The sequence below is a fragment of the Caretta caretta genome, chromosome 22 (assembly GCF_965140235.1).
Source record: "Caretta caretta isolate rCarCar2 chromosome 22, rCarCar1.hap1, whole genome shotgun sequence".
NCBI classification, from domain to species: domain Eukaryota; kingdom Metazoa; phylum Chordata; order Testudines; family Cheloniidae; genus Caretta; species Caretta caretta.
In genome coordinates, this window is record NC_134227.1 from 20,340,131 (window position 1) to 20,362,201 (window position 22,071).

Genomic DNA, 22,071 nt, shown 5'->3' on the forward strand with positions numbered 1-22,071 from the left:
GGGGGGGTTGGGGCCCTGGGCTGGGGCCGCCGCGGCGGCTGCGGGGGGGGGGGGGGGTTGGGGCCCTGGGCTGGGGCCGCCGCGGCGGCTGCGGGGGGGGGGGGGGGTTGGGGCCCTGGGCTGGGGCCGCCGCGGCGGCTGGGGGGGGGGGGGGGTTGGGGCCCTGGGCTGGGGCCGCCGCGGCGGCTGGGGGGGGGGGGGGTTGGGGCCCTGGGCTGGGGCCGCCGCGGCGGCTGGGGGGGGGGGGGGTTGGGGCCCTGGGCTGGGGCCGCCGCGGCGGCTGGGGGGGGGGGGGGTTGGGGCCCTGGGCTGGGGCCGCCGCGGCGGCTGGGGGGGGGGGGTTGGGGCTGGTGCCTGCTGGGGAGGCGGCAGCTGCAAAGGGGGAATGGCTCTCCTGGGAGATCTGGTTGGGAAATGTATCTGACTTACTGTGTGACCTTCCAGACAAACTTTACTTGTCAATTTCTCACTCTTTTTAGAAAAAGCAGAAACCAGGGGGAATAAATGGTTTTCAAGGGTCTTTGGTTTTCCAATAAAAGCTTCCACTTTTAATCACAAGTGTTGGATTTTTCTTTTTTGGGAGGGGGGGAGAAAAGCTTGTAGCAAAACTTCCAACCAGCTACAGTGTGTGGTGGTTCCCCCATTGCTTATGAGGTTCTGAGTTGGAGGTTTTGAAGCTTGATTTAAAATCCCTCACAGCTGGCTTGGCTAACCTCCCTGAGAACACCATCCCCCTGGTTCTCCAGCAAGTGTCAGGGAAGCCATGTTCTGAGACATCAAACTCTAGAGCAGTGATACTCCGACTGCAGCTTGGAAGCTGCAAGTAGCTCTTTAATTTGTCTCCTGCAGCTCTTTGCAGCACATATTAAAACACTGATTTAATTAACCACTCAGGGTGCTTTCCCTATATTTGCACAAAGCCATCGATGTTGCTGTGAACATAGAAAAACTAAAGATTTCCCATGTCATACTGTTTAAATATGAAACTATAGTAAATGAAACAATTAATACAGGCTTCTGGGGCTTTTTGGTAATGATTGCTAATTTGGCTCCTGAACTACTTTGGTCTGAGTATTGCTGCTCTAGAGCTAAATGTTTGAGGCTATTTGTGTACCCTAAAAGTGAAGGATGCAACATTCTCTGCAGGTAACCTTTACATGCTGTTTGACCTCAGCCTCTCACAGGGAGAGCTGAGAACTGAGCCATGGGCTGATGGGACTCCAGAGCAGTGTAGCTTGAGGGACTTGTAAGTAGTAGTAGATTTTGAGCACAGAGCTTGGGCTTGCAAGGCCATCAGGATGATGGGTTGCTGCTGGCTCCAGTAAATGGACCTTCCCAAAAGAGTCAGACTTACTTACACCTAGTTAAGAGGCTGCAGGAGTTGGAAGCCTCAGGGTTGAACTACCTCTGTTTGGTAGTAGAAATCAGATCTACTGCAAATATCTACACAGCTGCAGAGCCCTCTAACAAAGTGATCTTCTAGGGTAATCACTAACTGTTCTCCCTCTTCCACCAGCTCTGGTGTTCCTGACTTACCTAAAATTGTCTGCTCTTCAGAGCAGAAACATTGTATGGTTTGTCCTCTACCCTTGCTGCAACACAAACATCCACAAGGTAAGGGGTTGGGTGCTGCATAAATGAATGTGTATTTCTGGGGCAGAGCAGACTGTTTTTCTTGTAGGTGGCTAAGCCTGTACTGTGCTTTTTCCTTTCTGCTCGAACAAAGCCACCAGCATCTGAGGAAACTACACTGCTAACCTCTAAACTCAAATGTCTACCTGCCCTGTGCTTATCAACACAGCTGCAGAGAAAGATGCCCGAAGTTGGCTCAATTAGGATTCAGGGTGGCAAGCTGCAAGAGGCCTGCACCTAAGTAATCCAAATCCATGACCACTTGGAGCTAAGGTCCATGTGAACTGTTAGCACTGGTCCTCTCTGCAGAACATACTGTAAGGGAGACTAGGCCCTGCACACTTATTGTAAAGGGTAGAAATATAGCTAACATTCACCCTTCTCCAGATTAACTTCTCTCTGGGAGGCAGAGCAGGACTGCTAGCATGTCTCCTGAAGAAAAGATTGCATTATAACCTGCTGCTGTCCTCATCTGCTCACACACAAAACAGGAGATAATCTATCAACCAGTTAATTGGTTCCTTTCTTCTTCTTGTCCCATAACTACAGTGGAGGTGTTGCTTTCAGTAATAATGAGCACTTCTAAACCTGGATGCAAAAGGACCTGGTCTTTCAAAAGTAGTGAGACCTGCATTTTATCTGCTTCCCCCCTACAGTTCTATCAGCAAAGCAATAATATGCAGCTGGTAGGAGTATATTTTTCAGGTGGAGTGGGAGATAACTGGGGAATTAACTAAAGAGATACAGCTGACCACTGGCTAGACTCTTCACAGATTGTAGTTGTATCTCAGAGTGGCAATTCTTTTTCTGCAGACTTCAGTACAATTAAATACTAAACAGCTCAAAGTAAACCTGGGATCAGTGAGTGGTAAACAGGGTTCTTTTTGGCTGATTGCATCATATTTGGGCTAATCACAAGGAACATATGACTGAGATAATACCCTTAGCAATCTCTCATTTTATGAAATAGCAGCAAAGGAAAACAGACTAACCCACTTTCCATTCTCTGTTATGCAACTGCAGGGAACTCTCATGAGAACAGCTGTCAGTTTCCCTCCTCTGCATTTCTGCTTTTGCAATGGATGCATTGAGTTAATCTGGACAGCTGCCTGTGACCCTGCTGCATTTACCAGACTGAGTGTGCAGAGATGCCAAGTATCTCAGACAGTGCAAGCAGTAGCAGGCAAGCCCAGCTGCTTTGCCTTCCCCAACAGTTTGGAGAGGGAAATCACTAGTCTTAATGCTGCAGTCAGCCATCTTTCTCACATAAGATTTTATCAGCAGGTATCTATAGTTTCTCCTCTGAACTTTCATTAAATAACTGGTAGGAGATAATCTCTCATCCCTATATTTTAGCATTATGATCACCCCCAACTGAAGAACAGTCTACAGGCCTAGATACAAAAAAATTGTGAGTTTCTTGCAGACAAAGTTGGTATCTGATGGCCTTCAGTGCTGGCTTTATACATTTTGCCTGGTGGTTGTTAAACACGATGAAAAATATAACCTCATTCCCATTGATCATATAAGATCAAGGCCTTGCAGAGGCAGGTGGCAGATAGAAGGAGCAATACAGATGAATTTGCTCCTTTTTAATTTACTGGGAGGGGAAAATCCTGTTGCTATGAATAGATGGAGGGAAATGCTAGAAGATGCTTCCAATGGATCTTTGAGTTTGGGAAGTGAGGTTGCACACAAGCAAATTTGCAATGCTGGTGAAATGTGTTAGCTTGTAGTGCTGGAGCCTAACAGTTTCTGGTTATTCCTAGAATGCTGAACCATGCACAGCAGCAACAGAAGGGCTTCTCTCCCCCACAACAAAGCCCTGCAGGCATGCCCTGTCTTTGCCTCAGCCTGCTTACCCTTAAGCATGGGAGTGAGAGATCAAGGGCCAGATCCTCCAAGGTATTTACACACCTAACTTCTCTTAATTTCAGTGGGAGTTAGCTGCCTAATACTTTTAAGGACCTGGGCTCAGATCTGAAACAATATCCAAGTGGTAGAAGGCTCCTGTTCCCATTCTCAGCTGACTGAGCAGACACCCTCTGCGTAGGCAAACACACACATGCACAGTACCAACACACCCAGAAAACACTACTCTCTGGGCATCTATGAGATTTTAATCACCTGCTGAATTTTTTGTTTTTCCATGACCTTATTACAAAAGACATTGCAAAAATAATTCCACTTTGCTGCAGCTAGACCTTGAGAGGCGGGATGTGTTTACAGGTTAGGGACAGCGGGTCAGAAGATGCAGGGTGAGGGATACACCCTACAGAGAGAGAGTTCCATATGGCACTGTCAGTGTGAGACGCTTCCATGTGAGTGCCTGAGCTGCATCTGGGGGAAGCACCAGCTCCAGGTACCTACAGTACATGAGGATGTGGCAGGAGAACGTGTTCAACCAAAAGGGCTGCATAAACCCTTGAGTGACTGATGTGGGCCCAATGGGAATCAGAGACTACGGAGAGGGGTTCCCTGCCCCCCCTCCAAGCAGCACTCCCTGGGATGACTGAAGGTGGGATTATTAATTCTTGTCCTGTGACCTACACAGTAGGGCTGTCTGCTACAGCCTGTGAGCTAGCAGAGCTGGTCATTTAGCAAGGCTGTAGAGGCTCCTGCTTTTAGATCTAGAGGTCTCAAGTTAGATCCCTGCTGCTTATAACCTAGCCTGCGGCATCACCTTATACTCACAGAGAAGGTGACATTTCCTCCACCATAACCGTCAATGGCTGATGAGCTTCCTGGCTGTGTGACCCAAGCCCTTGTTCCACATTTCCCTGGTACCTTACCCCAGCCTCCAATAGGGAGCTACAGGAGTCTCTAACCCCGCTGCTTCCTCCGTAGGAAGGTAGCATCAACTGCCCATATTGGAGAGAGAGAGAGCACAATGGCTCCACCACAAAGCTCACTGGTGAAGACTTCAATGCACGTTCAGGCTGGCCGGAGAACAGCAGTGCACATTTCCCCCTGCCCCTCCCCCCACTTGCACCAGGGACATCTCAGGCTGCAAAGCAGCGGCACTCTTCCTTGGGGCAGGTGAGTGACTGCACGGGGGTGTCTCCCGTCACTCTGTGTTGGAGGAGCTCAGACACTCATCTGGTTCTGGAACTCAACACTTGTTTCCTCCTCTGATGTTGGGGATGCCCAGCCTGGCCAGGGTTTCCTCACTGGGACCCTCATCCTGCTGGCCATCATTCAGCTCAGCTGAGAAGCAGGTGGTCCCAGTACAAGCTCAGGGTGGATTGGTCCTGATGTTCCATCTCCTTCAGTTCGTACATCTCCTTGGCGCTAGCTACTGGGGTCCGCACCTCAAATGTCTTCTCAAACCTGTTGTAGTCTACTCGAAAGGCTCCTTTCTGCAGGGTCATGCAGGGCTCGAACCGGTATCCCCAAAGTATCTCGTCCTCTATGTAAGAGTTCCGGGCTTGACATGTCATTCCTGCAGTGAGAAAGAAGCATATGCAGACAGGAATGTTAATTGGGCAGGTTGTATTGCAAAAAGGGACACAGAATGGATATACAATCCCTCATGCTTCATGGGCAGAAGACAACTGCTGACTAATGGGGTCAGGAGGAAACTTTGCCTGGGGACAGGTTATCCCATAGCTGCATGGTTTCTTGTACCTTCCTCTGAGCCAGCTGGTACTGATGAGTGTTGGACATAGGATATGGGACTCCTATAGTGGGTCTGAACAACCTGGCAATTCCCATGTGCCTGTTGAGCCTCTGAGGGTAAGTCTCCTGTGCTGAATGGGTATTTGCGCAGTTATTGAGGCACGTGAAATGGATATTTAGGTTCAGACAAGCACAGCTGTGGGGGCCAGATATAGACCCGTATTATACAGGAGCAGACAGTGCTAATCTGTGCACCAAAACCAGGACATTTAAACTCGACTGGACAATATACAGATAAATATACAAGAAGAAACCAATCCTGTGCTGGCTCCCCGGGCTATGAACTAGATGGAACCAAATATGTCTGCTGTGTCTGTGATTCTAGGCCAGCGGGGCTCTCTTCTCAGCCCGAAGTTTGACTTGACCTGTCCTAGGATTGCTGTCAGACTCATGTAGACTGACAGTAGCTATTTAGTTTTTCATATACATGTTTGTCTCCCCAATGCTTCGCTATGAAACTAGGCTAGAAAGAACTCTATCTGGAGGATAGACTGTAGGGAACAATCGTGTACTGGCAGGGACTAGATCAGTTACACGCTGGGAAGGGCTTTTGGGAACGCCTGATCAATATTGTGTCACCAGATTGCAAGGGGTGATTTCCTTGCCCTGATAGAGGTAGCAAGGGAATAGTTCTGCAAATGGTTCTATTGTCCCTGCTAGAGAAGATTCGTCCCTGGGCCTCAAAACAATGCTTGTGAATCTCTAATATTTTTGCCTCTAGAATGGGCCAGACTGCTTTAAAAGGCAGCAAGTTTTCCCTAACTTTCCCTCTGGGGGAGGAGACACCCAGGTCCCTCTGCCGCCCCATCCCCATCATGAACAAGTTTGAACACTAGATGGGAACTGGCAGCTCGTGTTTTTAAATCACCATTTTTGACTCTAGGAAAGCCCAAGAGCTAAAGACCAGCAGAGGGAGCCCAAACCAGTTGACAATCTATTTGGAAGTGATGAAGAATAGTACAACAAGGGAGCAGGGCGGCAGAGTTAGATTGAGAAAGGGTGTGTGCTCCATGAGAAGTGCGTGCATGTTTGTATGGGAGAGAGAGAAGAGGTGGAGAACTGATAAAGAACAACAACAAAAAGAAAGGGTTTTTAAATGGGATGGGGGAAGAAGCAGCTTAAAACATTGACATGAAAAATTCATATCAAGTAGCTGGGCACCATAACATCAAATCATCCATCCACACACCTATAATTAACACAGTTCCAATGTCACCAACCCCAAGCATTCAAAAATCACAAGTCAGCCCCCTCTTCTCCCCTCACCGTGCCCCCCCCTTCCTGAAAAGAAAAAAGAACATGAGATGGGCTTAAAAATAAAGAGATTTTTAAAAATAACCAATTTCTGGTTTGTTCAAGTTGTCTTCTGGGTTTGGAATCTCTAGGGTGCACAAATTCAAGCTTTTCTCCACAACCGTGAGGGCTAAAAAGTGAGTATTTATACAAACAAAAGCTGAGATTCTCATGTTATCTCATGATTCCAGTCTGGGACTTTAAGAATTGTCTTCCCACCCCTCCCCCACAAAATCATGAGAGTTAGGAGGATATTTTCTCCCTCCAACAGTTTCCCACCATATTTAAGTGAATATCATGCTAGTGAAAAGGGCCAGACTCACCCCTCTGGGTCCTTTGGGAATCCACAGCAGGCTTCCTCCACGTCAGCTCAACACTGGGCTACAGTCCCGAGCTGGAGGGACCTCTCATTAAACAGGGAGAAGGGCCCATTCAGTCCACAGCATTTTTGCTGAGACTGTTAGCAAGGTGGTTAATCAGTACCAGCTGCAGTGATGGTTTCTGCAATGAAACTCTCTCTCCACTGATAAATGGACTGCTCCACCCCTGGGTCACCTCATGGCTTCCCAGCAACCCTTCGATGGCAACGACCTCCTCACTACCCACCTGTGCCCCAGTCATGCCAGTGACCTCCAGGGGAAAGGTTCAGTACTGGTCCCCATAGCCATCTGGCTGATGAGCATGTTCTGGCTAACTCTGCCGGAATCCTGAAAAGATGCCACGGGTTAGCTGGGCCATGGATTGTGAACTCCCTTCTCATCCTTCCCAGTCAGGGCTGAGGGATGTTGCGCCAGCAGCCAACTGGGAGCCAACACAGTAAGTGGGGCTCAGAGCAGGGTTACCTGACAGGCTGCTGAACTTGACTGCGGCTGTACAGGTAGTGGCAACGGAGGTCGTTTTCTTGCTAAAACTGTGTAGCAGTAGGGCTGCATGAAATTTTTTGACCGAAATGTTTTTTTCAGTGGGAAAAAAAGGTTGATTTGGTGAAACAAATGTTGTGTGGATTCGCACCCGTTTCGCCAAATTGTTCGTTCTGAAAATAACCCCAAAAAAGCATTCAAGGGGAAAAAATCAAAACGTTTGGTTTTGACATTTTCAAAATGAAACATTTCACAGTTTTTAATTTTAAAGGAAATTTCAAACCAAAAAGTTGCTCTGTATTTATTTTTGTTAAAAAAAATTCAAACATTTAAAAATGCTCAAAATCAAACAGACATTTACTTGTGAGTCAAATGAAACATTTTGTTTGACCTGAAATGATTTGTTTCAGCTTTTCAAAACTGCCAGTGAACCAAAATATCTGTTTTTTGCCCAGCGCCACCTAGCAGGGGAATGGGCATTTCCTGCAGTACCACCTAGAGCTGCAGCATCTCTCTTCAGGACAGGCTGGATCCCAACTACTCTTTTCCTTCTCCCCTGGGATGGTGCCAAGGCTCTGTGGAACGTGTAGGATCCAAGTCTGCCCACCCGCCCTGTGTAGGCGGGAGAAGCAGTTGGTGACAACGGCTGCCTGGGTGGTTGGTTTTGGACGTCTTTCAAACAAACAAAATCCCTGAGTCAGCTCACTGTGTTAAGTAACCGTTTAGGGGAACACAGGGATTGAGATAACAAAGCCAAGTTCATGTCATGCAGCATCCCACCTCACTGCAGCAGGGGGACAGACCATCTAGGCTGGTACTCCACCCTCCACCTCAGTACAACAGATGAAGAGACCAACGAGTGTGGGATCTAATCTTTTGAACTAGGTTAGGTGACTGGGCCATTTAGACTGATATGGCACCTCCTGTTGTAGCAGATCACACTGTCAGGTCCTCTAGCCCCCTGCCCCACCAGCTGTCTCTCTGAGCAAGACATCAATGTCCCACTGCCCTGGATCAGAGCAACGGGTGAATAACACTTATCACCTCCCAGCTTTCCATCTTCAAAGCACTTTACAGACCCTACTGACATCACCCCCCCTCAACCCAGCAAGGAAGGCTCATTGTCCCAATGGGGGAGCGAGTCAGACTTGCCTGAGGACACACAGGGAGGGAGTATTAGAACTGAGTGTCCTGCCAGTACTGTACCCTGACTCCTGATAGTTTGTGAAAGGAAGGAAACCCAAACACAATGCCCCTGGGTCTAGTAGTATGGAGCAGTCCCTGAGCTAGGGAAGGATAACACCTTCCCAAACCCACCTGGGGTCTGCCTACCCTCCTCGGAGCTCCCACCTGAGGCTTCCACGATGCCCTCCAGGATCATGATGATCTCAAACTGCTCCCTCTTCAACAACTCTGCTGTCATTTCCCAGAAGGGGCTATGGTCATTGATGACATGGCAGATGATCTGTGGCTCCACCAAGAAGAGCCTGTCCTCCCCTGTGTCATAGCCCAGGTTCAGCTCCGACTGTTCCAAGGGGATGAACTCCCCTTCCTTGGTTTGTCTGGATTTGATCAGTTTGGCCCTTATTTTTGCATCCACCATGTGGCTGTCCTGGAGGTCCCCAATGCGGAACATCAGGCAGAGTTTCTCATCCCGGTGGGAGACAACACACTTCTTGCTGAATATTAAGGTCCGGGCACGCTTCTTGAGCCTGGAGATCTTGACGAACATGCATCCCACCATGAGGGCATCTATCATGGACCCAACGATGGACTGGGCCATCAGCAAAATGACGCCCTCGGTGCAATCGGCCATCACAATCCGGGAGCCATAACCAATGGTCCTTTGACTTTCCACGGAGAAAAGTAAGGCAGATATGAAATTGTCCACATTCTCGATGCAAGGCTTCCACTCCGGGTCTCCTATGTGGTTGATGTCGTCCCTGATCCAGGCATCAAAGAAGAAGATGATGCTAAAGATCACCCAGGTGACAATGTAGCACATCATGAAGACAAAGAGGAACCTGCAGTACTTGAGGTCCACAATGGTGGTGAAAATGTCTGACAGGAACCTCTTCTTTTCCTGGAAGCGGCCCAGAGTCACCTGGCACTTGCCCATTTTGGTCACACAGCGCTGCCGCTGCTGCTTGTTGGCAGAGCTGAACTGCCGATCATCGTCGACGAGCTCGCCGCGCCAGTTCTGAGGGGGTCATGGAGACAATGCTCCGGGTGGGTGTATTTTTCCGTGCTGAGTTGGGGATGTTGGGCACACTGAGGGCATGTCGTGGGTACCACCAGGTATTGATGTCCCGGAGCGGAGGCAGGGGATCATTGTGCGATGCCTGGTGGTACTTGGGCAGATCTTCAGTGTTGATGGAGACGCTGGGCCGGTGCTTCACGGGTACCACTGCCCCTGTGCTGCTCTGCTCCACCATGCTGAGTCTCCTCTGAAGGACTGATCTGTCATCGGGGATGTTTGAGCCACAGGAGCGGGAGACAAAGTTTGACATCAGGGCATTTTTCTTTTCAGCCGCAGGGTCTGTTTGCTGCTGGCTATCTTCTGATAGGCCCATGGGGATGACCATCATTTCAGGCTGCAAGGGGAAAAGAACCAATCAAGAGAAATGCACCTGTTTTCCCTCCCATCCTTTGTCTGGTCTATTTAAACCTTAAGCACTTCATGTCTATGGTACAGCACAATGGGGCCCCAATCACAGCTGAGCAACTAGGTGCTACCTTAACACACACAATTATTAATACTGATACCAGATTCAGTCCCCAGCCCTTGCCATGACAGAGTTAAATAAAAGCCTCATCTCTGTGATAAAGCCTTTCCCAGCCCAGTAGCAGTATTTGTGCAGGAACAACCAATTACTGAGGAGACTAGAGGGATGGGAAGTAGGAAGCAAGAGGTAAAGAAGGAAGGAGGGAAAACTGCAAGAATTTCGCTATGTCGAGCAAACTCATTGCAGCTGCATCTTGAATACTTGTACAACACTTAGATACCTCTTAGCCTGGGCTGGCCAGCCTGAGCAGGAGCCAGAATTTATCACTGGACATTGCCAAAGAGCCATAGTAATACATCAGCAGCCCCCCATCCGCTCCCAGCCCCTCCTGCCCACTGGCAGCCCCGCCGATCAGCACCTCCCGCTCCCTCCCCACACCTCCCGATCACCCGTTTCATGGCGTGCAGGAGGCTCTGGGCGGGGTGGGGGAGGAGCGAGGGCATGGCAAGGGGGGGGTGGAGTGGAGTGGGGGCAGGGCCTGAGCAGTGCGCACCCCCCAGCACATTGGAAAGTTGGCACCTGTAGCTCCAGCCCCAGAGTCGGTGCCTAGACAAGGAGCCGCATATTAACTTCTGAAAAGCCGCATGTGGCTCCGGAGCCACAGGTTGGCCACCCCGTCTTAGCCAATATATATATGTTCAGGGTAGCATATGGCACATTAATGGGTACTATACATTAGATAGCTACATTAGACAGATTTAAGAGCTGGGAAGTTACGTTAACTGAAATGGAGCCCCCCGCTTGGGAGCAACATGTGGCTGTTTTCCAGCTGCCGAGAAGCACAGGACAGGAAGTGCAGAAGAAGAATCCACTGCAATGGGCTGGAGGTTGGGGGTAAAGCAAGCGAGGCAGAATGGAATCACCCATGATTGTGGCTAACACACCCCTCAGCTGTGTCAAGAACCGCTCAGATAAAGGAGCTGGGAAGAACATTGTCCCCAACTGGTCTGGGCTGTCCCATTGTCTACCTTCCTAGCTACATGGGTACAAGAGTGATCAGGACTCAGCAGGATTGTTATGGGCAATGGGGTGGGGCAGGATTTCTTCGTCGCTTGCATCAGGCAGGGCTACATGTCAAACGGAGGTGCCCAGCCTCGATGTGTCCTTTAATGATGGGAGCAACCTTACCTTCTGAGGGAAGGCGCCATATCTGCTGGTGTCCGTCGGGGGCCGAGGCAGGTAGGCAAGCATGTGCTTAGCGGTGGGAGTCTGCACGGGAGGGATGGAGTTCCTCCAGCTCCGAGGCTCCTCGTACTTCAGCCAGCAACCACCGATGCTGTTGCGGACACAGAGCCCGTTGTCCTGCTGCAGCTCCATGCTGCTGCTGGCGATGGGCAGCACCATGGCTGACCTTCAGTGTTGGGCTTTGCATCTTCTCCAGTGGGGAATCCTGCCGTGTGAGAACACAGAGATGGGGGTTATTTTAACCAGCGAATGGGCAAGTTCAGTACCAAAAGCCAGCTCACTGTCAGTGAGGTTGGGGTCCTCATTCCAGAGTCGTACATGCACCCCATTCAGATTCAGCATAGAGGGGAGCCAGCCTGGCTTGGTAGAGCCCAGGTGCTCACCTCTGAGCATGGCTTAGTGCTGCAGACACACCCATGTCCCGCTGACCGGAGCTGGGTGCACTGAGGGGATATGACAAAGGCTGTCCTCGGTCCCATGAGATAGCCTGCTCTCAGACAGACAGACCGACTCCAGAGAAGCCTCTGAACTTGCAGAGGCTGCATAGTGTCTGAACCCAACATTCCTGAGCTGGGGGGGAAGTTCAGCTGATCTGTCTGTCTCTAGCTAGCTGCTTCTGTTGCCCTTGTCACTGAAATATCGAAGTGCCTCACAGATATCAGTGGGTTTCTCCTTGCATTGCCCCCCTGCAAGAGAGGGAAGGATCATTATCCCCATTTTGCAGATGTGGAACTGAGGCCCAGAGAGAATAAGTGACTTGCTCAAGGTCACACAGGGAGTGTGTGGCAGAGCTAGGACATGAATCCATGTCTTCTGAGTCTGTCACTTGTTCCAACTGCTAGACCTCAGTCCCTTGTAGCCTCCAACATGATTTGGAGATTGCTGAATATCTCCCAATAATCACTAAAAGAGACAGAAGCATGGATACGCTGAGCCCCCTTAGAGGGGCCTGATTTTCAGATGGTAGGCAGCCTTCACCCCTTTCAGCAAAATAGGCACAGAGAGACTAAGTGACGTGCCCAAGGTCACACAAGCAGGCTGTGGCAGAACAGGGATGGGAATCCAGGTCTCCAGGCAAATGCCCTAACTCCTTCCTCTCTAAGGGAACCAGGGATAGCCAATCTCAGGGCTCATCTAGCCAAGGAAGTCTGCACCAATGTAACTACACTGCTATACCAGTGCAAAACCCGAGTGGAGACACTTCACGTGGAGCTTGCCACACGGGAGGCTAGCACTGATGTAACTACAGCAGGGCAACCTCCTCCCAAGACAGACAAGGGGAGCAGCTCCTCAGTGACTGAGGAGCCCAAGTCTCATTTTCAAAAGAGACAGGCGCTTAGAAGCCTACGGCCAGTGACTTTCAGACGGACTCCTGGTACATCTAGGCTACCAGTGCTCCAGGGGCACACCTGCATCGACATCCCCGGGGTGTAAATATGTGCAACAGCCATGGAAGGGGCTTCCCATCACTGTCGTGAATCCACCCCCCTGCGAGGCGGCAGCGAGGCTGACAAAAGAATTCTGCCATTGACCTAGCTGAGTCTGCCGGGGGGTTGGTCGATCTCACTCCGCCACACAGGCCACATGACGTTTTTCACAGCCCTGAGCAACGTCGAGCCCAGTTTTAGGTGTAGGCCAGGCCTCAGGCTTCTAGGGGATGTCTATATTGCAAAAAACACAACAACAAAATGCGACAGCACGTCTCAGAGCCCAGGCTCCAGGACTAAAAATAACAGTGCAGGCGTTCGCGCTTGGGCCTGCCCCCAGGCGCTGAAAGCCAGCAAGGGCAGGAGGACTCAAAGCCCGAGCTCCAGCCCAAGTGGGAGCGTGTACACAGGTATGTTTAGCCCCCTAACGCGAGCCCCGCAAGTCTGAGTCAGTTGACCCGGGTTCTGAAACTTGTTGCTGTGGGGTTTGTTTGTTTTTCGCAGCGTCGACACAGGTGCCCAAATCTCTCTTGAAAATGGGATTTAAGTGCCTCAGTCCCTTAGATCCTTTTGCAAATGTTACCCTGGGCCTTATCCCACCACCAGTGTTTGGGTCCAGTCTCTATGACTGGGGAGCCCTGACGCTTCCCCCTCACCTTCCTCTGTACCTGTGCTAAGGCTGCAGAGCTAAAGGGCCCCACTGAAATTCACCAGTAGTTCACCCCTCGTGCTGCCGCCAGCATTAATAACCCAGAGCATCTGTCCTGAACTCTGAGGGAGTAAGCCAAGTCCCAGATGAACTGCAGACTTTTCATTAGCACAGAAGCAGCACCTTGCACAAGATTCAGACACAATCTGGGGTGGGACACACACACACACACACACAACGTGGGGCTTGGAGGTGGATTAACAAAGCAAGACATAAATCCCCAGCAAATCAATCCCCTGAGCTTGTTGTTCTGCATGATTGCTTCAGTAGAGGGGGAAAAAAGGGACAGGCCATTCACTAATGACAGCCCCACTATTTGCCCAAAGCCATAGGTTAAAAAAAGAAGGGTTTCATTGACAGATCTCTAAATCCTTTGCCAGCGTTAGTGACGTCAATGGAGACACAGCGCTTTGTCTTGAGATCACGTTTCACTCACTCCCCAAAGTTGTGTTTATTTTAACAGAGGTTTTCATAGAAAGGGAAGCTGGACGCAGCCCAAACTGCTACTTAGAAACACAAACAGCACCAAGGAGAGCAAGACGAATGTCACAGCAGGCAGGTCACAATGGCTCTAGAAGCCTGCCATCTACAGACGCATGTTTGTTAGATCCACCGGGTAGAACTATTTTAAATCCAGATCTACCTAACATGGGCCCTAGCACAGTGGTTCTCTATCTGTCTATGGTTCACGTATGGCAGCCATTCCCGTAGTATCTTCACAACCTTTCCTGTGTGAGGCAAAGAGATACCACACCCCTGCGGGGTAGAGAAATGCTATTATCCCCATTTTAACCATAGGAAACTGAGGTACAGAAAGACTAATTGACTTGCCCTATACAGTGGGGATCCCATCCATGATTAGGGCCTCTATTTGTTACCTTAGTACAAATCATAAAATAGGGATAGTTATTGCTATTAGTAATAAAAACACTTAGCACTTAATAGTAACGCCACCATGGACCCAGCAGAACTCTATCTATAGGGTGTTTCCAAACCGTACTTGAAACATTTGCTAATTGTCAAGCATATTGGTTTTTCAAGTCTCTCCCAATCCTCCTGGTTTCTGACATCCCCCCTCCCCTCCTCACTGCCAGGTCTGCAGGATTAGGGGTAGGGCTGTGAAGAGAACTCTGCTGGAAGCCCCCAAACTGTGCCTGGCAGACATTTAGCAAGGGCCAGGACCAACCACCTCCCCAAGAGCCGTAAATCCCCCATTGTTAGCTCTTCAGGGCTCCATCCATCAGCAATGCTGCCAGGGAAGCCTCAGTTCAAAGGCACCGAACAACAGACATGAGAGTCTGGCCCCAAGGTGGCTCTGGGAGTTTGGGTCTGGCTTTGAAACCTTGTGCCAGCAAAGTGTGTTAAGATAATGGATTTAAGGCAGAGCTGGGACACAGAGTTTGGGGTGAGAGGCTGGGGGGCTCCAGTGCAATGCCAGTTATGTGACATAACAGCATTGCCCAAGCTATCAAAGCAGGAGACAACTGCCTCCCTGGGTGCTTTCTGCGTCCCACCAAGGCAAGCTGGCCTTCCCCAGGAGCTGCTCTCGGGTCTGTGGGAGGTGGAGAGCGGTCAGAGTCTGGCAATGCGTAGTTTGGCCCACAGTTTGCCCTGTTTTGGTTCTAGTCAGTAAACTAATTCACCTGATGTTCGTAGGCACAGGCCCCAAAAGCAGAGCACTCCCATCCTGCAGTGATGGGCACGGACACGCAAACCAAGCTAGACAGGGCTGGGTGCAGGTAAAACGGTGAGGAGCATGGTTTAATAAGCAAGGTACTGATGTGAAAGACACGGCCAACAAATATCCGAGAGTCCTTTCTCTCTCACTGTTTGCCCATCTCTGGACGTGGGTGGGAGGAACAGTCTCTCAGGCTTTGGGATGGGTAGTTTACCTCAGAAATAATTATCGGCCTTAACTATTCCCCTCTTCCAGGCTGCAGTGGCCAGCTGAGAACAGACATGTGCAAGCGTGGCGCACACATCACTTGGAAAGTTCACGCTCTAGGGGTCAGAGTGGCAACAGCCTGCACTGCCAAGGAGGTAATTTTCTTGTAGAAAATTCAGCCTCTAGGGCTGTCCGAGAAGGCAGCATGGCCTAGTGGACAGAGCACTGGACTGGGAGTCAGGAGACCTCACCTCTGATCCTGCCACTGACCGTCTGTGTGATCTTGGACCAATCACTTCACCACTCTGTGCCTCTGTTTCCCCTGCCTCCTTTAGTCTATTTAGACAGTAAGCTCTTTAGACCAGGGACTATCCCTGGCAATCTGTTTTGTATAACACCTGGTTGGTCAGCGCTTTGAGGTGCTGCTGTAATCCAAGGGCTTGTCTGGACGAACAGTCAGTGCATGGCAAGATAGGGTGTAAATCTACAGTGCACTGACCTGTTGCGTGCTCGCAGTTCATATGAACCCTGCCACCGAACAGGTCAATGCACACTCGGGGACTGGGAGTGCGTGGCAGCAGGGTCCACACAGACAGTGTGCAGCAGCACTGCACAATGACACCCAGCTTGCGGAGCATTAACTGTTCATCCAGACAAGCCCCAAGCGATACCGCCCATCCAGCTCTAACATGCAGAAGGAGATTACAGCTAAAACTGTTACTAGTTTTAAATTTCATTTGTGCACACAACTAGGTCAATGACCTGTAGAACACAGTAGATGCTCTGAACTAGACAGACCCGTGTTGCCTCCCTTGAGAGAGTCTACCACGTCCCCAACAGAGTTCTGAGCATCAGGCTAAACCCAGTTTAACCTCCCAGATAAACCCCATTACTGAGGCCATTAAACACTGGTTGGTGTGGGTCTCCTGATTCACACTGATGTGTTACCTACTAGGGACTGATCTCACAGAGCTCCTGGTGTCTACCCACTCAGAGAGCCAGGGGCCATCGTAACCTTGGGTCTCCACACTGGGCAGGAGGGGGCCCATGGGCAAGGTGATTTCCCTGCCTCTGATGGGATCACCCCTGCCAGGCAGGACTAAGCTGGAATGACTCACAGTTCGCAACGCATGTCCGGGGTTTAATAAGAAATTCCCTGGCGGTGGAAGAAGTGACAATCTCACTACGATGGCAGTCGCCTGCTCTCCTTCCTGGACCACACAGTCTTTAGGCTCAGGTGTTTTCCCAGAGCAAAGATATAAACATCCAGCAAAAAGGATCCTGACTATCAATCCCTTTGCTGAGTGGTGCTGGCCCCTCCTGTTTGAATGGACTGAGCTCCTCTCAGAGGACGTGGGTTTGTCCCAGGCTGAGGGGGAATACTTTGCGAGAGCCCCTGGCCCAAACACTAGTGGCAGGAAGCTGTGCCTGGCAGTGGAGGTTGCAGGTCAGGGGACAGACTCATTGGCATGGTAGCTTAGCCCTGTCTGGAGCAGAGGTTCCTACTCTGTTCTGCCTGCCAGAGAACCAGTGAGCCCACAAGGAAATTCAAACCAAGCCAGAGGGCAGAGAACATGGAGACCATAACTACCTGTCTGTCTAGGGCCTACAATGGTCCCATTTCCTTGTAGGGCCTGAGCTCCTTGCAATCATTAATGCATTCATCCTCCCAAGGCCCCTGTGAAATTGCGCAGGGCTATTATCTGCATAGTTCGGATAGGGAACTGAGGCACAGAGAGGCTAAGTGACTTGTCCGAGGTCCCACAGGCAGTCTGTGGCAGAGTTGTGCAGATCTGAGAGTCACAGGCACAGGAGCAAGAGGCAGTGGGTTAAGAAAAGGCCAAAGGCAGCAAAAGGGCTGAGGGGGGGATCAGGAGAAACTTCTGCCTACGTGGGAGGTTTATGTGGCAGGCATCTCCAAACAGCAAAGTGGTGTGAGGGGAGAAACATCCCGTGTTTCATCCTCACGGTGAAGACACAGGCATCTGCCCTCCCACTCTGCCAGCATCCAGGCAGCACTGGCGAACAACTGGCTTGACCCACGGACTGTTGTGTCCTTTGCTGTGGCAAAGGGAGACCTCAGCAGCACCTAGCTTCCTTCTTCTTGTCACCCCAAGCCTGGGCAGGCCCAGGGACAGCTCCAAACAGCACCTCAGTCTCTGAACATTTACCAGCTAGCATTTAAGAACTGGACTGGGTTGGGAGTGGCTTTCCCTTGGTCAAGCCCCTGGGAGCCTGGATGTGCTAGCCTCTTCTGGGACTTGCTCTTTGCCCCACTCACTGAATGAAGAGAGATCTCAGTTCAGTTTTCCCACCCCATCAGTCACTCCTGGCTGTAAAGTAATATTCACAAGATTCACCATCCCCTGCTTACACTTGAGAAGTCATGGTGGAGTCCCAATACCCTCCCCCAGACATCTCCTTGCTGAGAATTGTCATCTCAGCTTTGTGCTTCAAATCTAAAAGGCTGTGGGAGGGGGAAGGGAAACCCGTCCCACTCAGCACCAATCAGCTTTGAGCTCCTCTCTTCCACAGTCAGCTCAGCTGTGGCAGGTTTAATCCCAGGAAGGCAGATATTACCAAATGCCAAGTTCCTGGAAATCCGCCCTGGAAAGTGAGGCAGCAAAACACCAAGCCGTGCTCATGGGGGAGAGGGGCTCGGCTGTACCCCCAGCATTAGCTGGTTTCTCTACAGTGCCCCAAACCAGTTACCATCGTGATCAGCTTCAGACAAAAAGGGGAACTGGAACTGGATGGGCACTTTAGGACTTGCAAAGTGAAAAGGGACAGAGCCCCTATGCTCAGACTCGCATACACAGCAGCTGGACATCTGGCTGTTCGAATGTCCCCTCCAGCTCTTTGCGGTGTTGTTGTAGCCGTGTTGGTCCCAGGATCTTGGAGAGAAAAGGCAGCTCGTATTTTTTACTGGACCAACTTCTGTTAGTGAAAGAGACAAGCTTCCAAGCTGAGACAGAGCTCTGTGTAGGCCTGAGTTACCAAGTGTTCAGGGACTCGCTAGCTTATTCATGGGGTCCCTGAAAGGAGACAGAGCCCCCCAGCCACCTTCAAAGCCAAGGACACTCCAGCAAAGCACTGGGCAGACAGGGCTGCTGTCACTGGTCATTTTCTTTAGACTGTACACGCTTTGGGGCAGGAAGTGGGTCTTCTTTGGGATTTGGAAAATGCCCGCCACACTTTAAACAGCTACTGTCATCGTCTGGCAGAGCACCTAGGGCATCCAGCCGGTCTCCTCTCCACACGATTAGCCTGGCTCCTGGCTACTCATGAAAGTCCTTCCCCACTGTTGCTTGGCTAGAGTGCTGTTGGGTTCTACATACAGTAATTTAGCGAGGCGTTCCAAACCAGAAAATGGCCCATCTAGCTCTGTCTTGTCTCCAACAGTGGTCAGTACCAGCAAACTCCAGGGAGAAATGCATTCCTGTTCCCAGGTGCTGTCTGTCTAAAGTAAATATCTAGCCCCCATCAAGATCTGGATACATCACAATCATTAATATATCACAACACCTTTGTGCGGTAGGGAAGTGCTATCACCCTCATTTTACAGATGGGAAACTGAGGCAGAGAGAGGCTAAGTGACTTGCCTAATATCACACAGGAAGTCTGTGGCAGGGCAGACAATTGAACATGGATCTGCTGAGTCCCAGGCTAGCACCCTCCCAATTGGGCCATCTTTCCTCTAAGATGCTGATCAGTTTATGCCCTGAAGCATGAGAATTGATAGCCCTTGTACATTTCTATCCCAGCTAGGGGCAGATTTACTTTGAGTTGCTATTTAAAATTCTTCCAAGGGTCAGAGTCACCCCACTGCTGGAAACCCAATGTTGGTAGGGAACTGGGGTTGTTTTCCCTCCAGCCATGTTCTGTCATTCCAATGTGGATGAACTGGGCCCAAATGTATATTTGGGGAAGGATTCTAGCCAACATGTAATGTGGGACATGAGATACAAAATTTCAAACTTTGTAAGAAACTGTTGCCACATGAACTTAGTCTGCACTTTAAGCTGCTATTTAGAGAAGTGCCTGGGAATTGCACCCAGGTTCTAACTACTGCCACTAATGCAATTGCCCAGTATCCACCTGTCCTGGCAGGACAGAAGCAGCAGGCTCTGTTTAGCCCTTGGTCTTGCCCACTATATACTAAACTAAGTGGTGAGCTACAAGTTGCTTGGGACCAAGCCAAGTTCACCAGCCTGCGGAGTATTTCAGAGCTCACAAAGCCAGCCCTTGAGCTCCAACAGCATATCTTAAATCAATGCTGACTACGAGCTGGGTCCTATAGCCTCCGCCTGGCAGAGAATCATCTGGGATTATAGCGGAGGTGGCCCCGCACTGCACCCCATGGAAGCCAGGCACTCACTGGTCACTCAGACAGTCAAGGGACACGGTGCTACAGGTGGAAATGGACAAATGGGGGATTTTTTTGTTTTGCTCCTCAATGTGGTTTTGGGTGAGGGCAGTTTGGGCCCCAGATTGCAGGAGTGGGGTTCAGATAAATGACCCTGCCTCTAATCTCCCTCCAGGCAGCACCCAGCTGCAGTTCAATCTAGCTGCGCATCAATTCAAGACAATGCACATTCCCTCCAGCACATGATCCCGCGCTGCCGAGAGGCCAGACTGACTGACATGGGAGAGCCTGGCACCTGACAAGCCTTTTGTGTAAGTGTCTCCCAGAGTGACGCCATCTACTTAACAACATCCCTGCTGCACAGGGCCATGCAAACCACTCTGTCTTGCCTAGCAGACCCCACTTCCATGCATCATCTTCCTCTGGCCTACACCTAGCACCCCAAATGCTTTGTTCAGCTCCCTTCCCCAGACTCCCATTGCAGAACAGACTCATGTTACAGACCTGCTTGAGGTTTCCCAACAGAGGTTGGCTCAGTCATTCGTCCTGGCACCTTCCCATTGGGACAAATCCCTCCAGATTGGTGTTAGCCAAGAGGACCCCTACGGTAACCATGCAATAGCAGCTCAGAGCCCACAGCCTGCAGACTTCCTGGGAAGCAATGCACCTACCTCATCTTTCCAGCTGAGTGCCCTGCCAGGGCAGGAAATGGTGGGCTCAAGGCATGCAACCCCTCTTCTTCCAGCCGACTCTCCCACCGACCTTCCCGACACAATCCGGAACCTCGTCCCTGGGCTGGGGCCAGCCTACGGTTTGGAATCCCATCTGCCTCCACGCATCTTCCCATCAGTTCTGGATGCAAATCCTCTTGCAGTGTGCAGGGAACGAGAGCTCAGTGTCAGCTTCCAATCCCGCTCTGGGAGAAGAAGGTCACCAGTTAATCTGTCTCAATGACACGCAGAATTACCTCAAGATGATTTAATCAGGAAGGCTTGGGCAAGGAGGAGACATGCCTGGGAGAGCTGGAGTGTGCAGGGTTAATCTCCCAGGGCTTCTGATCCAGTGCGTGCAACACACTGAAGGGTATTGAACAAAATGTTCGCTAACCCCCCGCCCAAGGACACGAGCCCTGCCCTTCCCAGCACCGTACTGACAGATAGCTGACAGATAGTTCTGGCTGAAGCACTGGGAGACAGGACTTCTCGGTTCTACTTCTGAGACGTTAATAATTATTTATTGTTTGTACTGTGGTAGCACCTACTAGCCCCAGTCCTGGATCAGGACCCCACAGTGGTAGATGCTGCACAAACGCTTGGAAAGAATCTACCCCTCGTTTCCCCATCTGTGAACTGTGAGATAACACCCAACTCCCAGCAGGACTGCAGAGCTTCGTGCACTCCTGCCTGTGATGCTGGACGGTGCAAGAAAGGGGAAAGGACTGGGACAAGGAGAGGTGGGGAAAGAGCTGTTCTTCGGTTTCTAATAGGGGCTCAAACAGGGTCACAGCATGACAGGTGGCCCCAGTCACCCACCCTGGAGAATGGTTTATAGGCTCAGCCCCTTCCTGCTCTGGGATTCTCCAATGCCGCTCTTGCGTTCCCTGAAGGGAGCTCTATGTACTGTCTAGCACCCAGAAGCCCCAGCCAGGATGGGCACCTCCGTGGTGCTGGCTGCTCTGCAGGTGTGCGGATGCGCCAGAGGAGGACACGGTCCCTGCCCCAAAGAGCTCACAGTTCAGTTAAAAACAAGATGCTGCGAGTGAGTGTAAGAAGCCGCAGTCAGAGGCGGGTAGTGGGGAAATGGCTGTGCCAGTACGTGGTCTAACCAAATGGATAATGAGAGGAGGGCCCTGGCCCTGGCCCGCTGGGCAAGGACTAGAAGACCATTCCCTGCTCTGATAAGGAGTTCTGCAAGGGGGACTTTTCCCTGCTCTAGCATTCATGATGCCACCCATCTCGGACTATTCCCTCTCTGTCTTTGGGTGGTAGGGGTCAGCTGTCGCTAGGAAACACAACCCCTCATTCCCCCCACAATGCCAGCTCTCATCAGGTCCATAAACAAAGAACTGACATTTTGTGAGTGTTTCATTCAACCATGTGGTTACGTAGCATAGGCCTGTCCAGCAGCTCTGCTAACGATTCAGGATCTAACAACACTGTGTTGTGTTGTCTGGTAATGGTAACTAACAGCTTGCAACCTATCAATACTGCCTCAGTGCCATGTAAGCTACTGGGGCTGTTAAAAGCAGCC

General features: G+C 50.7%; 1 pseudogene; it reads right to left on the minus strand.

Annotated features, from left to right (window-relative positions):
• Window positions 1-3,734: 3,734 nt before the first annotated feature.
• LOC125625363 (G protein-activated inward rectifier potassium channel 4-like) lies at window positions 3,735-20,627 on the minus strand (annotated as a pseudogene).
• Between the last annotated feature and the right edge of the window lie 1,444 nt (window positions 20,628-22,071).